Source organism: Abramis brama (assembly GCF_963993115.1).
Source record: "Abramis brama genome assembly, chromosome: 25".
NCBI lineage: Eukaryota > Metazoa > Chordata > Actinopteri > Cypriniformes > Leuciscidae > Abramis > Abramis brama.
This window is the reverse complement of record NC_139987.1, coordinates 12,577,265-12,593,362: the sequence shown is the minus strand read 5'-3', so window position 1 is coordinate 12,593,362 and position 16,098 is coordinate 12,577,265. Positions and strand designations below refer to the sequence as shown.

The 16,098-nt window shown below is 42.8% G+C and overlaps 1 long non-coding RNA gene across 1 annotated transcript in view; it reads right to left on the bottom strand.

Annotated features, from left to right (window-relative positions):
* The window catches only part of LOC311076649, a 43,045-nt gene that overhangs the window by 16,702 nt on the left and 10,245 nt on the right, over positions 1-16,098 (bottom strand). Inside the window, exon 3 of the long non-coding RNA XR_014604689.1 lies at positions 12,198-12,258. This is a non-coding gene — a long non-coding RNA (uncharacterized lncRNA). The remainder of the gene's footprint in view (positions 1-12,197; positions 12,259-16,098) is intronic.

Sequence of the window (16,098 nt, the reverse complement as noted above, 5' to 3'; positions counted from 1 at the left end):
ATGTATCGGTTCACAGAGGGTTCAGAGCTGCCTTAATATTGCATTACAAGAGAAGACTTTTTCCATTTTTCCACTTCAGCTGGACCTGAGAAGGTTTCAAGGCAAGCATCGGTCACCTCAGTATCGACATTTTAATACAAATTCTCCACAGGTTCGCTCCAGACAGCCTGTGCTTTCACCCCTGAAGCCTGCCTGAAGGGAAAGTGTCTTTCTCAGCACATCCGCAGGGTCGATGGGGACTCTAATGTACTATTAAACATTTAGATCTTCAGCTTCCACTAATGGCGATTATGTGTACAGGTCCAGCAGAGAGGAGACAGCATTATGATTCTGACTCTAACAGATGGGTTATGATGTGAGGTAACATGGGATTAATTTGGATGGCCATGCTCAGTCTCTGCTGTTATCAGTTTAATGAGGCTTACACATGCTGTGTTCCTGTTTATTACGTTTTCAGGTAAAAGTAATCTGTGCGGCGCTGTGTGGATTTGGCACGGATGCTAGAATTTTCTCTTTCATTTTTGGCCAATATTTTTTATTTCTGAACCAAAGGCATTGGAGTATATGAAAACAGACAACAAAATTGTACAATATCAGAATAAATTTTTTTTATATATATATTTATTCTGCTGTAATGTCAAATCTGCTTTTTTATTATTATTTATTACCAGAAACCAAGGGTGGCAATATATAAAAAAATAAGTGCATAATAATTGCAAAAATAATTCCAGAAGTTTCAATAACTGAATGTTCTTCAGGATTTAATATTTTTTTCTACCAATGAAATTACATAACTTTTCTGTTTATTTGTGATTTCTTGGAATTTTTTATTTTTATTTTATGAATTTACCTAAATTTACATTCATTATAAAAAAAATTCAGGACTTTTTTCTAAATCATTTTAAGTAATCTGGAAGTTTACTGAGGCCCCCTGTTGAGAATCACAGCTGTAGACTCTTTAAGGAATAGTTCAGCTAAAAATGATTCAAATGAATCATTTGATTTAGTTCACAAAGGTGGTCTGAAAGATTTGTTTGCAAGTCTGTGAAGCTAGTTTTATCTCTTATTAACTTAAGAAAGGCATTAAAACCAGGTTCATTTTAAACCATGAATGAGACGTTCCATCTGTACTTTAATTCACTTAAACTCAGGTATTAAATGCAAAGGTATCCCAGTGAGACCTGCAATTATTTCTTTAGGCTATGTTAGCAAAGGGATTGAAAGCTGGAGAGAACGTTTATTCTGCTCTTTTAGCTGACAGACCGATGGATCTCCTCACTGGGCAAAGGGGAATGAACAGCCCTCCTGTGACTAGAGAATTGATTGCCATGCAGTGTTCAAAATAAAAAGAGTACGGGAAAGAATAAAAGGAAGAACAGGGGGCAGACAGAATAAATGATGAAGTAAAAATAGTTGGAAAAGGAGAAACAAAAAGAGTGTGAGAGAAAGTGAATGAAATGGGCACTGACTAGGAGTCAAATTAGCAAAGAATGAAGATAAAAGATAGTATGCTATAGCTAATACCAATGGGGTGGAGATTGTAGCCACAGAGAGTCTTCATATTGTATTGTTGAGGTGAGTTGTAAAAACAAATGACTGTTTGCAAATAATCACCCATCACTCATACAATCACCCATTTGCCATTGGTCAACCAAACAGAGAGCCCCGCCCCCAAACTCATGCCATTGGCTTACCCACTGTTGCTGTGTTGGGCTGAAACTCAAGTTCACATTTTTGGTGAAATCACATTTACAGTTACATTTAATCATTTAGCAGACTTGCAAATGCGGAGAACAATAGAAGCAATCAAACCAACAACAGGGCAACAATATGAAAGTGTTGTGAAGTGTTGTGTCCCAGTCCCTTATATATATATATATATATATATATATATATATATATATATATATATATATATATATATAATATACAGATGGTAACCAACCAGAATATATATATATATGTAAGCTCGCCCTCGATCGGCCCAAAGTCCGGCATCTGACCAGCGCGGAAGGTCTCTACGTGTTACTGTCTTTTCTCGAGGCAAAGTATTTTTTGATTAAATCCAATACATTTTCCCATATGTATTTTCTCGTTATTTCATCTGACTTTTTCTCGTTATTTCATCTGAAGTTATATATATATGTAAGCTCGCCCTCAATCGGCCCAAAGTCCGGCATCCGACCAGCACGGAAGGTCTCTACGTGTTACTGTCTTTTCTCGAGGCAAAGTATTTTTTGATTAAATCCAATAAATTTTCCCATATGTATTTTCTCGTTATTTCATCTGACTCCATAAATGAAAAGGTTTTAATGATATCTGTGCATCATTAAATGTGAGCGAATGTTTGACTATTCCTTTTAACTCTTTAATGAAAATAATGTCAAAGTCAGTTAGAATAATCAAATGTAACAATTTATTATGTCAGGTAAATGTATCATGCCAATTTCATAATCAATTCAAAGATAATCAATACAAAACATCAAGTGCTCTGGAATAAAGAGAAGAGATGCAAACCCAACATTATACATGAAGCTGAAAGTCTTACTCTCAGCCTCACGGGCTAATCTGAAATACAGAAAAGCCCCGATCTTCTCGTTGCATTTCCTTATGAAACTTCAGAAACTTCTTTCACATGGAAACGTGCTAACAATGGAAATTTGCATTCAGAGGTTACACCTTTTGGGGGTATGAGACCATTTGCCAGGAGACCACCTTCCTTTGTGTGCCAGTTCTCTCTAAACTCTTAAAAACCTTATTACCTTTTGTTTTACTTATTTGGAAATGAGACATTTGTACCAGTCGAACTGAAACATTTCAAATGATCCTTAATATGTATAATACTCAATGATAATCATTCACATTAAACGTCTCGGGTTACGACTGTAACCCTTGTTCCCTGAGGAGGGAACGAGACACTGCGTCGTTGAAAACGACACTTTGGGGACGCTCCCTTAGCGTGCGCCTCTGAAGTATGAATGAAACTAATCCAATCCTGATTGGTGTTGCGTCATGACGTAACATGTGACGGCATAACCGGATGCATAAAAGTGACGCTGGCACACACACACATTAGCCTCGCGATGAAGCAAGCCGCTCCTAGGCATCGAGGGGCGTGGCAAGACGACGCAGTGTCTCGTTCCCTCCTCAGGGAACAAGGGTTACAGTCGTAACCCGAGACGTTCCCTTTCGTAGGGAACTCGCACTGCGTCGTTGAAAACGACACTTTGGGGAACGAATGCCCACTAGGCCACGCACCGAAAAAGGCCTGCCCTAGAGTGAAACTGATCTCAGACACTCAGCTAGGACTAGAGCATACGTGCGCCAGGCGTACTAGGGGAGGTGCAGACTATAAAACCTGATAAAATGTGCGGGGTAGCCCAACCGGCTGCCTCACAGATCTCCTGGAGGGGCACTCCCGAGAGGAGGGCTCTAGAGGACACCATGCCTCTAGTAGAATGAGCCCTTACGACCAAAGGTGAAGGCAAATTGCGCACCTTGTAGTCCTACTTATGGTTTGTTTAGCCGGGAGCCCCTATTAGGTGATCCAAAACACACTGCAGTAAGTCCGACCTCCTCCAAGAAGAGGACCTCTCAAGGTAATACTTGGAACTCTGACTGTCAGAGCAAGGAACCTCTTCTCTTCTGCCAACACATGTGGTGGAGGATGAAATGCTTGCAGGACCATGGACCTAGCCATGTTAGATTGCACTTAAGGCACATTGTTGGGTCTCGGATGCAAGATGGCCTTAACTCCGCCGGGGGCAAACCCCAAGCAAGCTGGTACTAATGCCAGGGCTTGGAGATCTCCCAGTCTCTTTAAAAGAAGTAGCTAAGAGAAAGGCTATCTTGAACGTGAGGTCCCAGGCAAAACCGACTGAAGGGATTCGAAGGGAGCCAGGGATAGGCCTTCGAGAACCACCACCAGATACCAGGAAGGAACCCTGGACCTGACTGTCAGTCTCATCCTCTATGTACCAAGGAGAAATAGTATGACCAGTTGGTGCCTCCCCAAAAGGCCCAATATCCAGTGGTGCATGGAACGCCGCAATGGCATCCATGTGCACCATACATGTGGACGGGGAGAGATTCGTAGAGAACGATCTTGAAGAAACTCAGAACTGAAGCCACTGGGCAGTTAACTGAGCCTAACTCATGTTCTCTATACCAAGCGGAAAAACATTTCCACTTAAGGTCATATAATCTCCTAGTAGATGGAACCCTAGAGATAAGTATGGTTCCGTGCACCCCAATTGATAGAACAGCATCAAGGTACTGAGCCCCCTCAGAGGCCAGACCCATAATTTCCACAGCTCTGGGCGAGGATGGAATATACTGCCCTCCGCCTGAAACAACAGATCCCTCCTCAGAGGAATCTGCCATGGCGGAGCTATCTGGAGTGAAATTAAGTCCGAAAACCATACTCGGGCCGGCCAAAACGGGGCTACCAGAAGAAGACTGATGCCCTCCTAACGGACCCTCTCCAGAACTCCCTGGAGCAAAGCGATCGGGGGAAAGCGTACAGGCGAAGCCTCGGCCAGGCCTGTACCATGGCATCCAACCCCAGCGGGGCTGGATGAGTGAGGGAGAACCAAAGTGGACAGTGGGACGTCCCTCGAGACGCAAACAGCTCCACTTCCACTGGTCCAAACCTCTGCCATATCAGCTCCACCACCTCTGGATGGAGTCTCCATTCCCCGGGCCTCAGCCCCTGCCTCGACAGGATGTCTGCTCCCTGATTCTGAACCCCCGGGACATATATTGCTCTTATAGATAATATTTTCCCTTGGGACCATAAAATAATTTGATGCGCCAATCTGGATAGAGGGCGCGATCTAAGTCCCCCTTGTCGGTTCAGATACACTACCACTGATGTATTGTCCGAACGTATCAAGACGTGGTAACCTTTGATGTCTGGGAGGAAGCTCCTCAGAGCCCTGAACACAGCCAACATTTCTAGGCAATTTATATGCCAAGAATGATGATGGTCCTGCCACAGACCCCTGGCAAAGCGGCCGATAACCGCGCCCCAGCCAGTGATGGAAGCGTCTGTCGAAACGGTTTTCCGGCGACATGACGCCCTTAATACTGGCCCTTGGGACAAGAACCAAGGATTCTTCCATATTAATAGGGAACGAAGGTATCTGCACGTAACCCTTATTATACGGAACGGATTCCCCTTGGGGGAAAAACCCCTTGGCTTTGAGCCACCACTGACTTACAGTGATGGCCTGGCCTAGCTTTATCCCTGACACCATGGTCAGGATGGATTCGATACGTGCGGGAGACATACGTGCCTGCATCGTAACCGAATTCCATACCACGCCCAGAAAAGTAGTTTTCTAAGCTGGTTCTAACACACTTTTCTTAGTGTTGAGTCTCAACCCCAATTTCTGAATGTGGCCAAGAACGACATCTCGATGCCGAACTGCCATTTCTCGAGACTGGGCCAATATGAGCCAGTCATCGATATAATTCAGAATACGGATACCCTGAAGCCTCAGTGGAGCCAGAGCTGCATCCATACACTTAGTGAACGTGCGGGGAGAGAGTGCTAGGCCGAACGGAAGAACCCGATATTGGTACGCTTCGCCCCCAAAAGCAAACCTCAGGAACCTCCTGTGACATGGAAGGATGGAGACATGAAAATAGGCGTCTTTTAGATCTATCGTGACAAACCAATCCTCGGATCTGATTTGATTCACGATGATGGGAATAGTGAGCATATTGAACCTGAATCTCCTCAGAGAACGATTCAACTGCCTCAAATCTAAAATCGGCCTCAGCCCGCCATCCTTCTTTGGAACTATAAAGTACCGGCTGTAAAAACCCGGACTCCCTGTCTGGTAGGGGAACAATTTCTATGGCCCCTTTGACCAGTAGAGTCTGTACCTCTTGTTCCATAACCCGAGCCTGTTCTGGAACCACTGCAGTCGGTACCACCCCAGCAAACTTGGGAAGTCGGTGACCGAACTGCAGTCTGTACCCATATTTTATAATATTCAGGACCCATATAGATATATTCGGAAGGCGTTGCCATTCTTCCACAAAATCTACTAAGGGAACCAGCCCCTCGAGACTGACCTCGGGTGATTTCCGAGCACTATTCTCGACCTCCTGAAGCGGAGGACCGACAGGAAAAAGTCGAGAAAGATTTTGTGACCGTCGGTGCCCTGTTACAAGCTTTTGGGGCGAACGCCACGGTGTGCGTTCGCTGGAAAGCGATGTGGCCTGAAGCGCACTTTATGGCAGGATACAGACATCGATTTCCTGAGGGCTCCCCCAGAGGGGAAGCTCTTTCGGTTTCGTTCTCGACACCCTGAAGTGGAGGACCGGCAGGGAATAATCGAAAACAGTTTCCGATATGCGGACAGGAACACTGCCTGGCCGCAAGCCTTTTTGGACGGGCACTACAGCGTGCATTCGCTGAAAACCGATGCGTCCTGAAGCGCAGTTGACGCTGGATACAAACATCGATTTCCTGAGGGCTCCGCGGAGGAGCGATTCTCGCTCATCCCTCCACGGGGGGGACAGCCATCTTCGTCTCGTTTTCGATACCCTGATGCGGAGGACCGGCAGAAAAAAAAAAAAAAATCAAAAACGATTTTCGACGTTCGCTGCTCATCATTTTAATTCCTCAGAATTAAATGCAGCCAAAAACACTGGATAAGTGAAACACGGTCTAGATGGTAGGCTGAATTACAATATCTAACTTCTTAAAGTCAGATAATATATTCCATCATTTCAATTCCATCATTTTAATCCATAGAATTAAATGCAGCCATAATCACCAGACAATACTGTTTTAATATTTATTTATACGGTCTCGTAATCTACACGCTGCCTCGGCAAACGCGAGATTCGAGCCGTTATAATATTTGGCTTTCATCCCTCGAGAAGAAAGTCATCAGGTGCGAGGTTGAAACATCCAAAAGCGCACGGAATTTAGCACGCGCGCCCGAGATATTTCTCAATGAACACTGCCAGCACCCTCAGGAGCTGATTGTGAATGCCTCGCACCCAAACAGTATTATTTCACAGATCGCGTGTGTCCCCTTTTATTGCAGACTCGTAATCTACACGCTGCCTCGGCAAACGCGAGATTCGAGTCGTTCACAATATATTTGGCTTTCATCTCTCGAGAAGAAAGTCAACGGGCGCGAGGCTGAAACACCCGAAACGCATGGCTGTGTGCGTCGAGATATTTCTCAATGAACACGCAACCAGCACCCTCAGGAGCTGACTGTGCATGCCTCGCACCCACACAAAATCTTATTGTTATTATCTACTATAGATTCTGTATTGCAATGCAGTGGGACAATTCTTATTTTTGGGTTACAAACAACACCGGCGAGTGTGACTCATGTTCCTCGATCCCGATGCTGAGCACATCACTTCCTCAGAAGCAAATAGCTCGAGCATCGGGCACTCGTCACGGGCAGAAGAAACCACATCGCGGGCTTCTGCGTCGTGAGCGAGCGTTATAGAATCTGCGGATGATGAACGAGAAAGTGCCTCGGCAGTCTCGTTCTCATCCGCGAGATCCTTCTGCGATCCCCACGATCTAAGCCGCCGCGCCGCCTCAACGGACGCGGGGCCCGAACCGCGGGGATCGCGAGCCTGGCCTTTATCAGAAACCAAACGGGAGTGCAGCACTCTAATCAGTACTTTCACAATGTTCACAGGCAGCCCCCTCGAGAGCTGCCTGTGCGTGCTGCGCTCCTAGTGTACACACAACTGATGCGTGTCCCCACCCGTGAGAAATATAGGGCAGGGGTGCACCCACTTAGTGTATCTTCCACTCGCATAATATAGTGGTTTTCAACAGACAAACAACACCAAATAAGACAGACAGTTTCACAGAGAACGCTTGCTGAAGAGCAAAAGCTAATGTGTGTGTGTGCCAGCGTCACTTTTATGCATCCGGTTATGCCGTCACATGTTACGTCATGACGCAACACCAATCAGGATTGGATTAGTTTCATTCATACTTCAGAGGCGCACGCTAAGGGAGCGTCCCCAAAGTGTCGTTTTCAACGACGCAGTGCGAGTTCCCTACGAAAGGGAACCATATATTTTCTTGGGTGAATTCAGGTGATCTGAGTATGAGAGAGAGGGGGTGAGGGATGAGGGAATGAAATATAGATTAGGATGACTCGGAGGTGAGACTTTTGTCTCAAATGGTGAGTTCAAATGGTAATTTCCAGCAAGATCCTGTCTTCTCAGGGTCTGGTCGCTCCTTAACCAGACTGTCTGACATTTTCTAATTTCTCAAGTCTTACATATATATATATATATATATATATATATATATATATATATATATATATATATATATATATATATATATATATAAATAAATAAATAAGTGTTAGTATTACAGGCAACTAATCAACCAACAAGTAGTTTGCTTATAGTCTACATATAAGCTGTGTAATGTGATTTTTAACATTGAAGACTTCAATGACAATCAGAAGTCTAGACTAGTCCGTTGCAATCACCATACCTTAAACTTGATTAAAAAATATGAAAACAAAAACAAATTATAGGAATATATGTCCATTACTTTAGAAGATGAAAGTTATTTCAGCAAGATATTGTCTATTTAGATGGAATGTGCCATTATAGGCTACTCTATTTTATCTGTAAAATTTCCAAGCATTACAAATATAGACATGCATATCAATGATAAAAAATGAAGAAGGCTTGCAGAGATGAAGTGAGTTACAAGCATTAAAAATTCAGGCATTGTGAGCCTCATAAACAGGTATCGGGAAAGTAGTGCCCTGAAATATTAACTAACTATATTGAAAAGTACTCTGGATTCATCAAGGTCCTCCTGAGCGTTTCAGATGTGTGTACTTCACACAGCGTTCATGCATGCCTCAGCTTTAACTAGCTCCTGGAGACTCCATCAAGCATGAGTGGCATAAACTTCACATCTCATTTCCATACATCATGTCTTGAAGTACAATGAGTCAAAGAAGTATTGATGCATTATGCTGAGCTCGTCCTTTTTTAATAGGAATATTGGTATTTACAATGCACACCAACACTATTGATAGTATTAGTTGTCCCTGAGGTGGTCAGTTTAATTGAAGTTTCACAGATGTTCTATTCCTGCAAGTCAACACAATCTTAATAATTACGTTAGAAATCGCCTAGATTTTGGTGAACTTTATGGTCTGAATATGAATGCCTGTTACTGTTCTAAAAGTGAATGTCTTTCTTTTATCTGTGATATGCTGAAAATATATGCAACATTTTTAGTGTTCGGGGTACAACAGCTTGTAACTTGGACAGTACCCTTAAAGGGACAACTTTGTATCTGCCCCTGTAAAAGGTGCATTTTAATACCTAATAAAATAGTAACATGATTAAGATACTGCTATGAACCTTTTAGAGGTAAGTAAGGCAACTGTTCCTTTGAGGGTACTACCCTAGTGACAAGCTGTTGTACCTCCGAAGGTAAAACTTTTCCACAATTTTTTCTGAGAGTGTATACAAAAGAAGATAATCTAAAATAACTGTTTCCATTCAGTGAAAGTCAATGGGGTTTGGACTTTGTGTTCCACAGAAAATAGGAAGAAAAAAAAACAACAACCTCAAAGTGCTGAAAATTGATAGTTAGCAAACACATCCCAATATGTTTAAAACAGAACATCTGGACTTGTCTGTATAGCCCATTAGTGACACTGGGAAGGTGGACATGCTCAGTCCAGAGCGACATTCAGGATTACAGGGTTGTTTAAGGTCCAACACATCTCTGAGGGCAGATGAAGCAGAGCCACGGAAAGAACACCAATTTTGCTCATTGTCCAACTTCTGCTGTGTTCAGGTGGACAGAAGCAGCAGACTAGAACTGCCGTGTCATGGGGTACAGAAAGCTCATTTAGGGGACGATATGGTGGACAGTCTGGCATTTCAGTGGCAGATAAAATAGAAGTCAGAGAAGGCCATGGTGGCAAAGCTAGATGAAACTTGCCACGAATGTTAAACCGAGTGTAACATCCTCGGTATATGTACCGAAAATGAACGGAGAGTGCCCATTGCTGTGGTCTTTCTCCTGAGCCCCAGCTGTGGGCCGTCACGCTTTTATATCCACACGTCCCAGTAGAGCACGCAGCTCATTGCAATGTGTTATAGACCACATCAGACTTTATTTTTCACATTGTGCTGTGTGCCACATGAATCTGTAGCTGATAGCAAGTGGAAAGCGGTCATATTTTTCTATTTACTTGAGTTTATACACTGCGTTTAACAACCGGCAGACTGAATTTTTCATCAGCCCATAATTTAAATGAGAAATCTGTTTGGCTAATTCATGCCACATTGCCGTGGTTTGCATATTGAGGATGGTATGGAACAGCCTGACAGTGTCAGGAGAATTCATTAGCTTTGCCATTTGGTAAGCGAAAACTTTGGGAGGGTTCAGTCATAGTTTGGTTCCATCTGGTTGGCACGGCGCTTTTGTGCTGGGAAACACTGCTGGCTCGTTAAATATGGAAGACGGCCGGCTTCCCTCTCCACAAATGGGTCATATTATCACTGAGGCGTACTGTTCCTGCATCAGTTCTGGAATTTAAATGATAGAATAGAGGAACAGATTGATCACTTTCGTTTTGGATGCATCTTTTTGTTTGAGGAGGAGGCAAATCTATTAGAAAAGGATGATTTTTCAGTCACAATGAACAGCAACAATATGTCTTTAAAAGCGTGTGCTTTTTTATGTTAAAACTAGAGCTTTCGATTTAATGTGTCAGGCAACGAGCGCAAATCACATGAGTGCTGTGTTTGTCCCGAATAGCATGAGTGAAAATGTGATATTGATTTTATACAACATTTCAATTCAGTCAATATTGTGTTATATTGTGTCTGTTTTTCCAACAATTTTTTTTTTCCAACAAAAAAATATTACCTGTAAAGCCAGAGAAGAACGGTTGTGCGTCAATGACTTACTCATTAAGACATGTACCAGCATCTACTGGCAGTTTTAGTTTCTTGTTTAAAGTATCATTTCATAAAACATTTATAAAAAAAAAAGAAAAAGAAAAAAGAAAAAAAAAAGTATATTTTAAAGGTATCCCCTTTGAATTCTGACATCATTTACTCACCATCATGGTCGTTGAAGCCTAAAAGTTTATGTGAAATTAATTTCTAAAGCTATTTTTGTAATGTCTAATTGTCTAATGTGTGAATCTGGGGGCTGGACAAAGGTTTTTTTTTTTTTTTTTTTTTCACAGTGTGGTGACATTACTGGCACAAAAATGGCATAATTCACCTTTGAAATAGCAGATGAGTATGTTATATATTCATAAACTCTTAAAAATTATTTTCTGTTCTTGATTGGCATTGATGGTTCTTTGAAGAATCTAAAATTTCATAATGAGAACTAATATTCACTGACTGTATTTATGTATTTTATTTCACTTTAGAGAGTGTTAAAATTGTAAAATTAAATTATTATATTATATCATTACAAAACTGTCTAGCAAAAACTAAGTAGTGTTAGGAGGAACTCTGGGGTGAGTTCAGCTGGTGAATAGAGATGTGTTCCTCACCATGTGCTTGTGCCACTGAGTGGCCACTTATGCATCTGAGAGCTGCCCAGATCAGCCCATTCCCCCCATTATACCCTTTACTCATCCTGCCAAACACCATTTAAGCATCTTTCATTTCCTTCCCTTGTTCATCAGCAAGTTATTTTTTTAGTGAGACCAATCATTTCACAAGGAGCTCCAGCATCTATGTCCAGCACTTTTCTGCCAAATTGCATTGAAGAATTGCCTCAAGGCATTTGGCATGGCTTAAAAACACTGCAGGAATGACAGAGAAAAGGATTAAATGGGCGTGATTTCTTCATCATTTGTATTTATATAGCTATTTGAAGGAAACTGATTTGAAACTAAGAGTGCTGATTGCTGATGATGAGTGACGTATGTGTTCGTGCAGCCAAGTCGTGCAGCAAACAAGAGTGTTTAATGATTAAGGCCAATGTTTTTTTCAAAGTCAAAATCATCAGGGGACGTGACTGAATTCAGAGTTCATCATCACACCACTGAACCACAAACAACCACTGCATGAACGGGATATTTAAAGTGTATCCTTTGATCTCCAGACTCCAAACAACAAATATTAGTCTGATTATTCCTGATTCTGTCTCTATTTTCTACTATAATTTGAATATGTTGCCTTACCTGGAAAACATGTCTCCCCAGTCCACTGCAATGGCTGTCCAGCACTTGTAAACATCAGCAGCTTGAAAACAAGTAATTACAGGTGAGATGTACAGTACTCTATTTGTTATGTGATTGAAATTAGTTGACTTCCATACAAGTTAACCTATTTTGGAATACTAATATTGCATCTGTTGAAGTGCTTATAGTTACCTTTCCGTTATAGTTATTTTTCCAGTTATTCCAGTTAACCTGGAATGATTTTGTTGTATATACTTTTTCTTGTAGTGAATACAGTAACACTTTCAGTACAAGGAAATGCAGTACTGAACATATTTTAAGTTATGTTGATGATTATGTTGATGAAGAGGTATTGTACTTGACCCTTATACTGATGGGTAGGATGCTGCTGTAGGTTGGGAAACACTGTAGAAGTTGACCAATGAGCTTATTTGTCTTCACTTAGATTGTATCCTTTCCTTGATGAGAAGTAGAACTCAGGACACTGTCTTAGCAAATTATAGTGTTGAATTTAGTCACCCTATGGATTACAGACGCAAGTAAACGTGGTCCTCTGAGATATGTTAAACTACTGGGCCATTATTTATATAAATTACATCCTAATTTTCTTAGCATCCAGTTCTTACCTTACCCTCCTCTGCTGACTGGGGGTTTTACAAGTCCCAAAACATGGCTTTAGTGAGGTAGGCCTACCCCGTTTCCTCACGTCCCTACTTTGAGGATAATTAAAAATAGCATGCTAATAAGGCATTTTTACTGAGGCATTCATATTCAAACACCCTCATGCTCTCTCTCTTTCTCTCTCTTTTACAGAGGTGTATTTGAGCTGCAGATAGAGCTTAAATGTTATACACATCTCTACTTATATTGATTAATCCCCAAAATTGTGATGTGTTATGTCAGCATATATCCTCAAAAGCATGGCAATTACTGTGAGTGTGTTGACATGACCATGTCTCGTATGGTTTACTAAATTATCCTAGTTTTAAATAGTGTTCTTTTAACAGAAAACCATTATAAAGTGTTCAAGCAAAACCTGATTGACACACCTATTTTTTTGCACATTTCCATTTTTGGTTTTCATGCAAATGCCTTTATTGCCATCCAGGCTAATTCACATGTGCATGACCGTTTCCAAATTACCTATGGTGGTTTTCTTGCATACGCATTATGATTTGCATGTAAAATAAACTTTTTAATAATGATAAGAACATTTTGGTAGTTCTGTGTTTCAATTTTCAATTGTATAGCAAAATTCCATCTAATTGAATTGAATAATCCTTACATCTTCACATTATGAATTAAGAAGTTTACATGAGTGAAAAAAAACAACAACTAAAGCTTAATAAAACATTTTGTATGAATATTGATGGAACAAGGGAATTGTCCATTTCAGTTTATGTGATTCGTATTCATATATATTTTTTAAATGTTTACATTTATGAAAATGAATCACATAAACTAAATAAACATTCCCTTGTTCCATTAAAGGTGACATATTAAGTTTGTCTTTTCACAAAATGTAATATAAATCCATGGTGTCCCCAGAAAGCCCCCAGATAATTTATTATAGCTTGTCAAAGTTGCCCCTTTTTGGGTGTGAGAAAAAACGCGCCGTTTTTGTGTGTGTCTCTTTAAATATAAGCTGCTGCTCCCCTCATCATCCGTTCAGAAGACGGCCGATCCTTTACACGAGCTTCGGATACTCCGGCAATAAAAAAAAAAACATGCGAATTTCAGTCAAATTTCAGAAATAACAGCGGAGTACAGGCTTACTGAGAGACTCGGGAATAAGTTGCAACTTTAGACTGCAGCCTGGACCTTTCTGAATGGTTAGTGGATACATTTATGTAGTTGTACATGTTTCATCATCTCATCGACTTGCATGGACAGTCATGTTTAACTTTTACACAAGTTGAACCCGTTCCCTGAGGTCTTTATAAGACAGCTGTGACATTTTCTGGTCAAATAGTGTTATGTGCTAGTCTGTGCAGCGAACGACAGAACAATTTGCATGTTTTGCTAGAACTTTTGTCATTGCGTTAGAACTGGTTACACTGTTGTCGCTTGAAAACGCCTCGGTTACGACTGTAACCTCGGTTCCCTGAAGAGGGAACGAGCGTTGCGTCGAGAATGACGCTATGGGGAACGCTTTGCGTGATGACGTCTTGAAGCACATGTAAAATCAGTCCAATGGTGTAGCGGGACGTCAGAGGCGGGTGACGTCACGTACCAGGAAGCTATAAAAGCCGGCCCGAAACAGAAAACGAAAGCTTCGTAAAAGTCTGAAGTCGAGCTGACAGGCATGAAGGAGATATGGCAAGGCGACGCAACGCTCGTTCCCTCTTCAGGGAACCGAGGTTACAGTCGTAACCGAGGCGTTCCCTTTCAAGGGAACTCCCGTTGCGTCGAGAATGACGCTATGGGGAACGTCTATACCAACGCCTCCATAGCTACAAATGTCTGTCCTGTGTGTAATCTAATAGAGCAGCACTAGGATGACAAAACATGAGACCCTGGAGCAGAGTCTAGATCCAAAGAGTAAAACCTGACGAAAGTGTGCGGTGAGGACCAGCCTGCCGCATCACAGACATCCTGTAGTGAAACTCCTGAAATAAGGGCCTTAGAGGCCGCCATACTCCTTGTAGAGTGCGACCGGACAGCCAAAGGAGAAGGCTGCCCAGCCGCCTCATAAGCAAGTGAGATAGCCTCGACCACCCACTTGCTCATCCTTTGCTTAGACACTGGACCTCCTTAGTTAGGGGACCCAAAGCACACAAATAATTGATCACTTTTTCGCCACAGGGCAGCTCTGTGGACATATGCGTCTAACGCCCGCACAGGGCAAAGCAAATTATTAGCCTCCTGGTCCGCATTTTGAAAGGGAGGAGGACAGAAGGCCTGCAGAACAATAGGTCTGACCACATTAGTGGGGACCTTGGGGATATAGCCCGGTCTCGGATGAAGAAATGCTTTGATCATACCCGGAGCAAACTCCAAGCATGACGGAGCAACCGACAACGCTTGGAGATCCCCAATTCTCTTGAGAGAGGAAATAGCAAGAAGGAAAAGAGCTTTCAGCGTTAAAAACTTCTCAGGAACCTCCTCAATAGGCTCAAAGGGGGCCAGGGACAAGCCTTGTAATGCAATGGACAAGTCCCATGGTGGCACCCTAGAGCGAACTGCAGGCCTCAGCCTCCAAGTGCCACGAAGGAAACGAGATATCAAAGGGTCTTTCCCCACAGACATTCCACCCAAAGGAATGTGGTAAGCACCTATGGCCGCCACATAAACCTTTAAAGTGGACGGGGTCAGACCTGCAGTGAACCGGTCCTGCAGGAACTCCAGCACTGTACCAATTGGGCAGTTAACTGGGTCCAACCGACGGTCACTACACCAAGAAGTGAAGACTCTCCACTTCAGGGCATAAAGTTTCCTCGTGGAGGGAGCTCTGGACTGTAGAATGGTCTCAACAACCTCAGTTGAGAGACCTGACTCTATGAGCTGGGCCCCCTCAGAGGCCAAGCCCACAGGTTCCACAGTTCTGGGCGGGGGTGAAATATTGAGCCCCCTGCCTGGGACAGAAGGTCTCTCCTGACGGGTAACTCCAGAGGATGCCCGTCGAGGAGGGAGACCAGATCGGGAAACCATACTCTGCCCGGCCAGCGCGGGGCTATAAGAAGCAGGCAAACCCGGTCCCTGCGAACTCTCTCCAGAACTCCCGGGAGCAGAGCAACTGGGGGAAAGGCGTACAGACGTAGCCTCGGCCACGTCTGAACCATAGCATCCAGTCCCAGAGGAGCTGGATGCGTGAGGGAGAACCAAAGTGGACAGTGAGACGTCTCTCGAGACGCAAACAGATCCACTTGTGCTTGGCCGAACTCCCTCCATATCAGCTCCA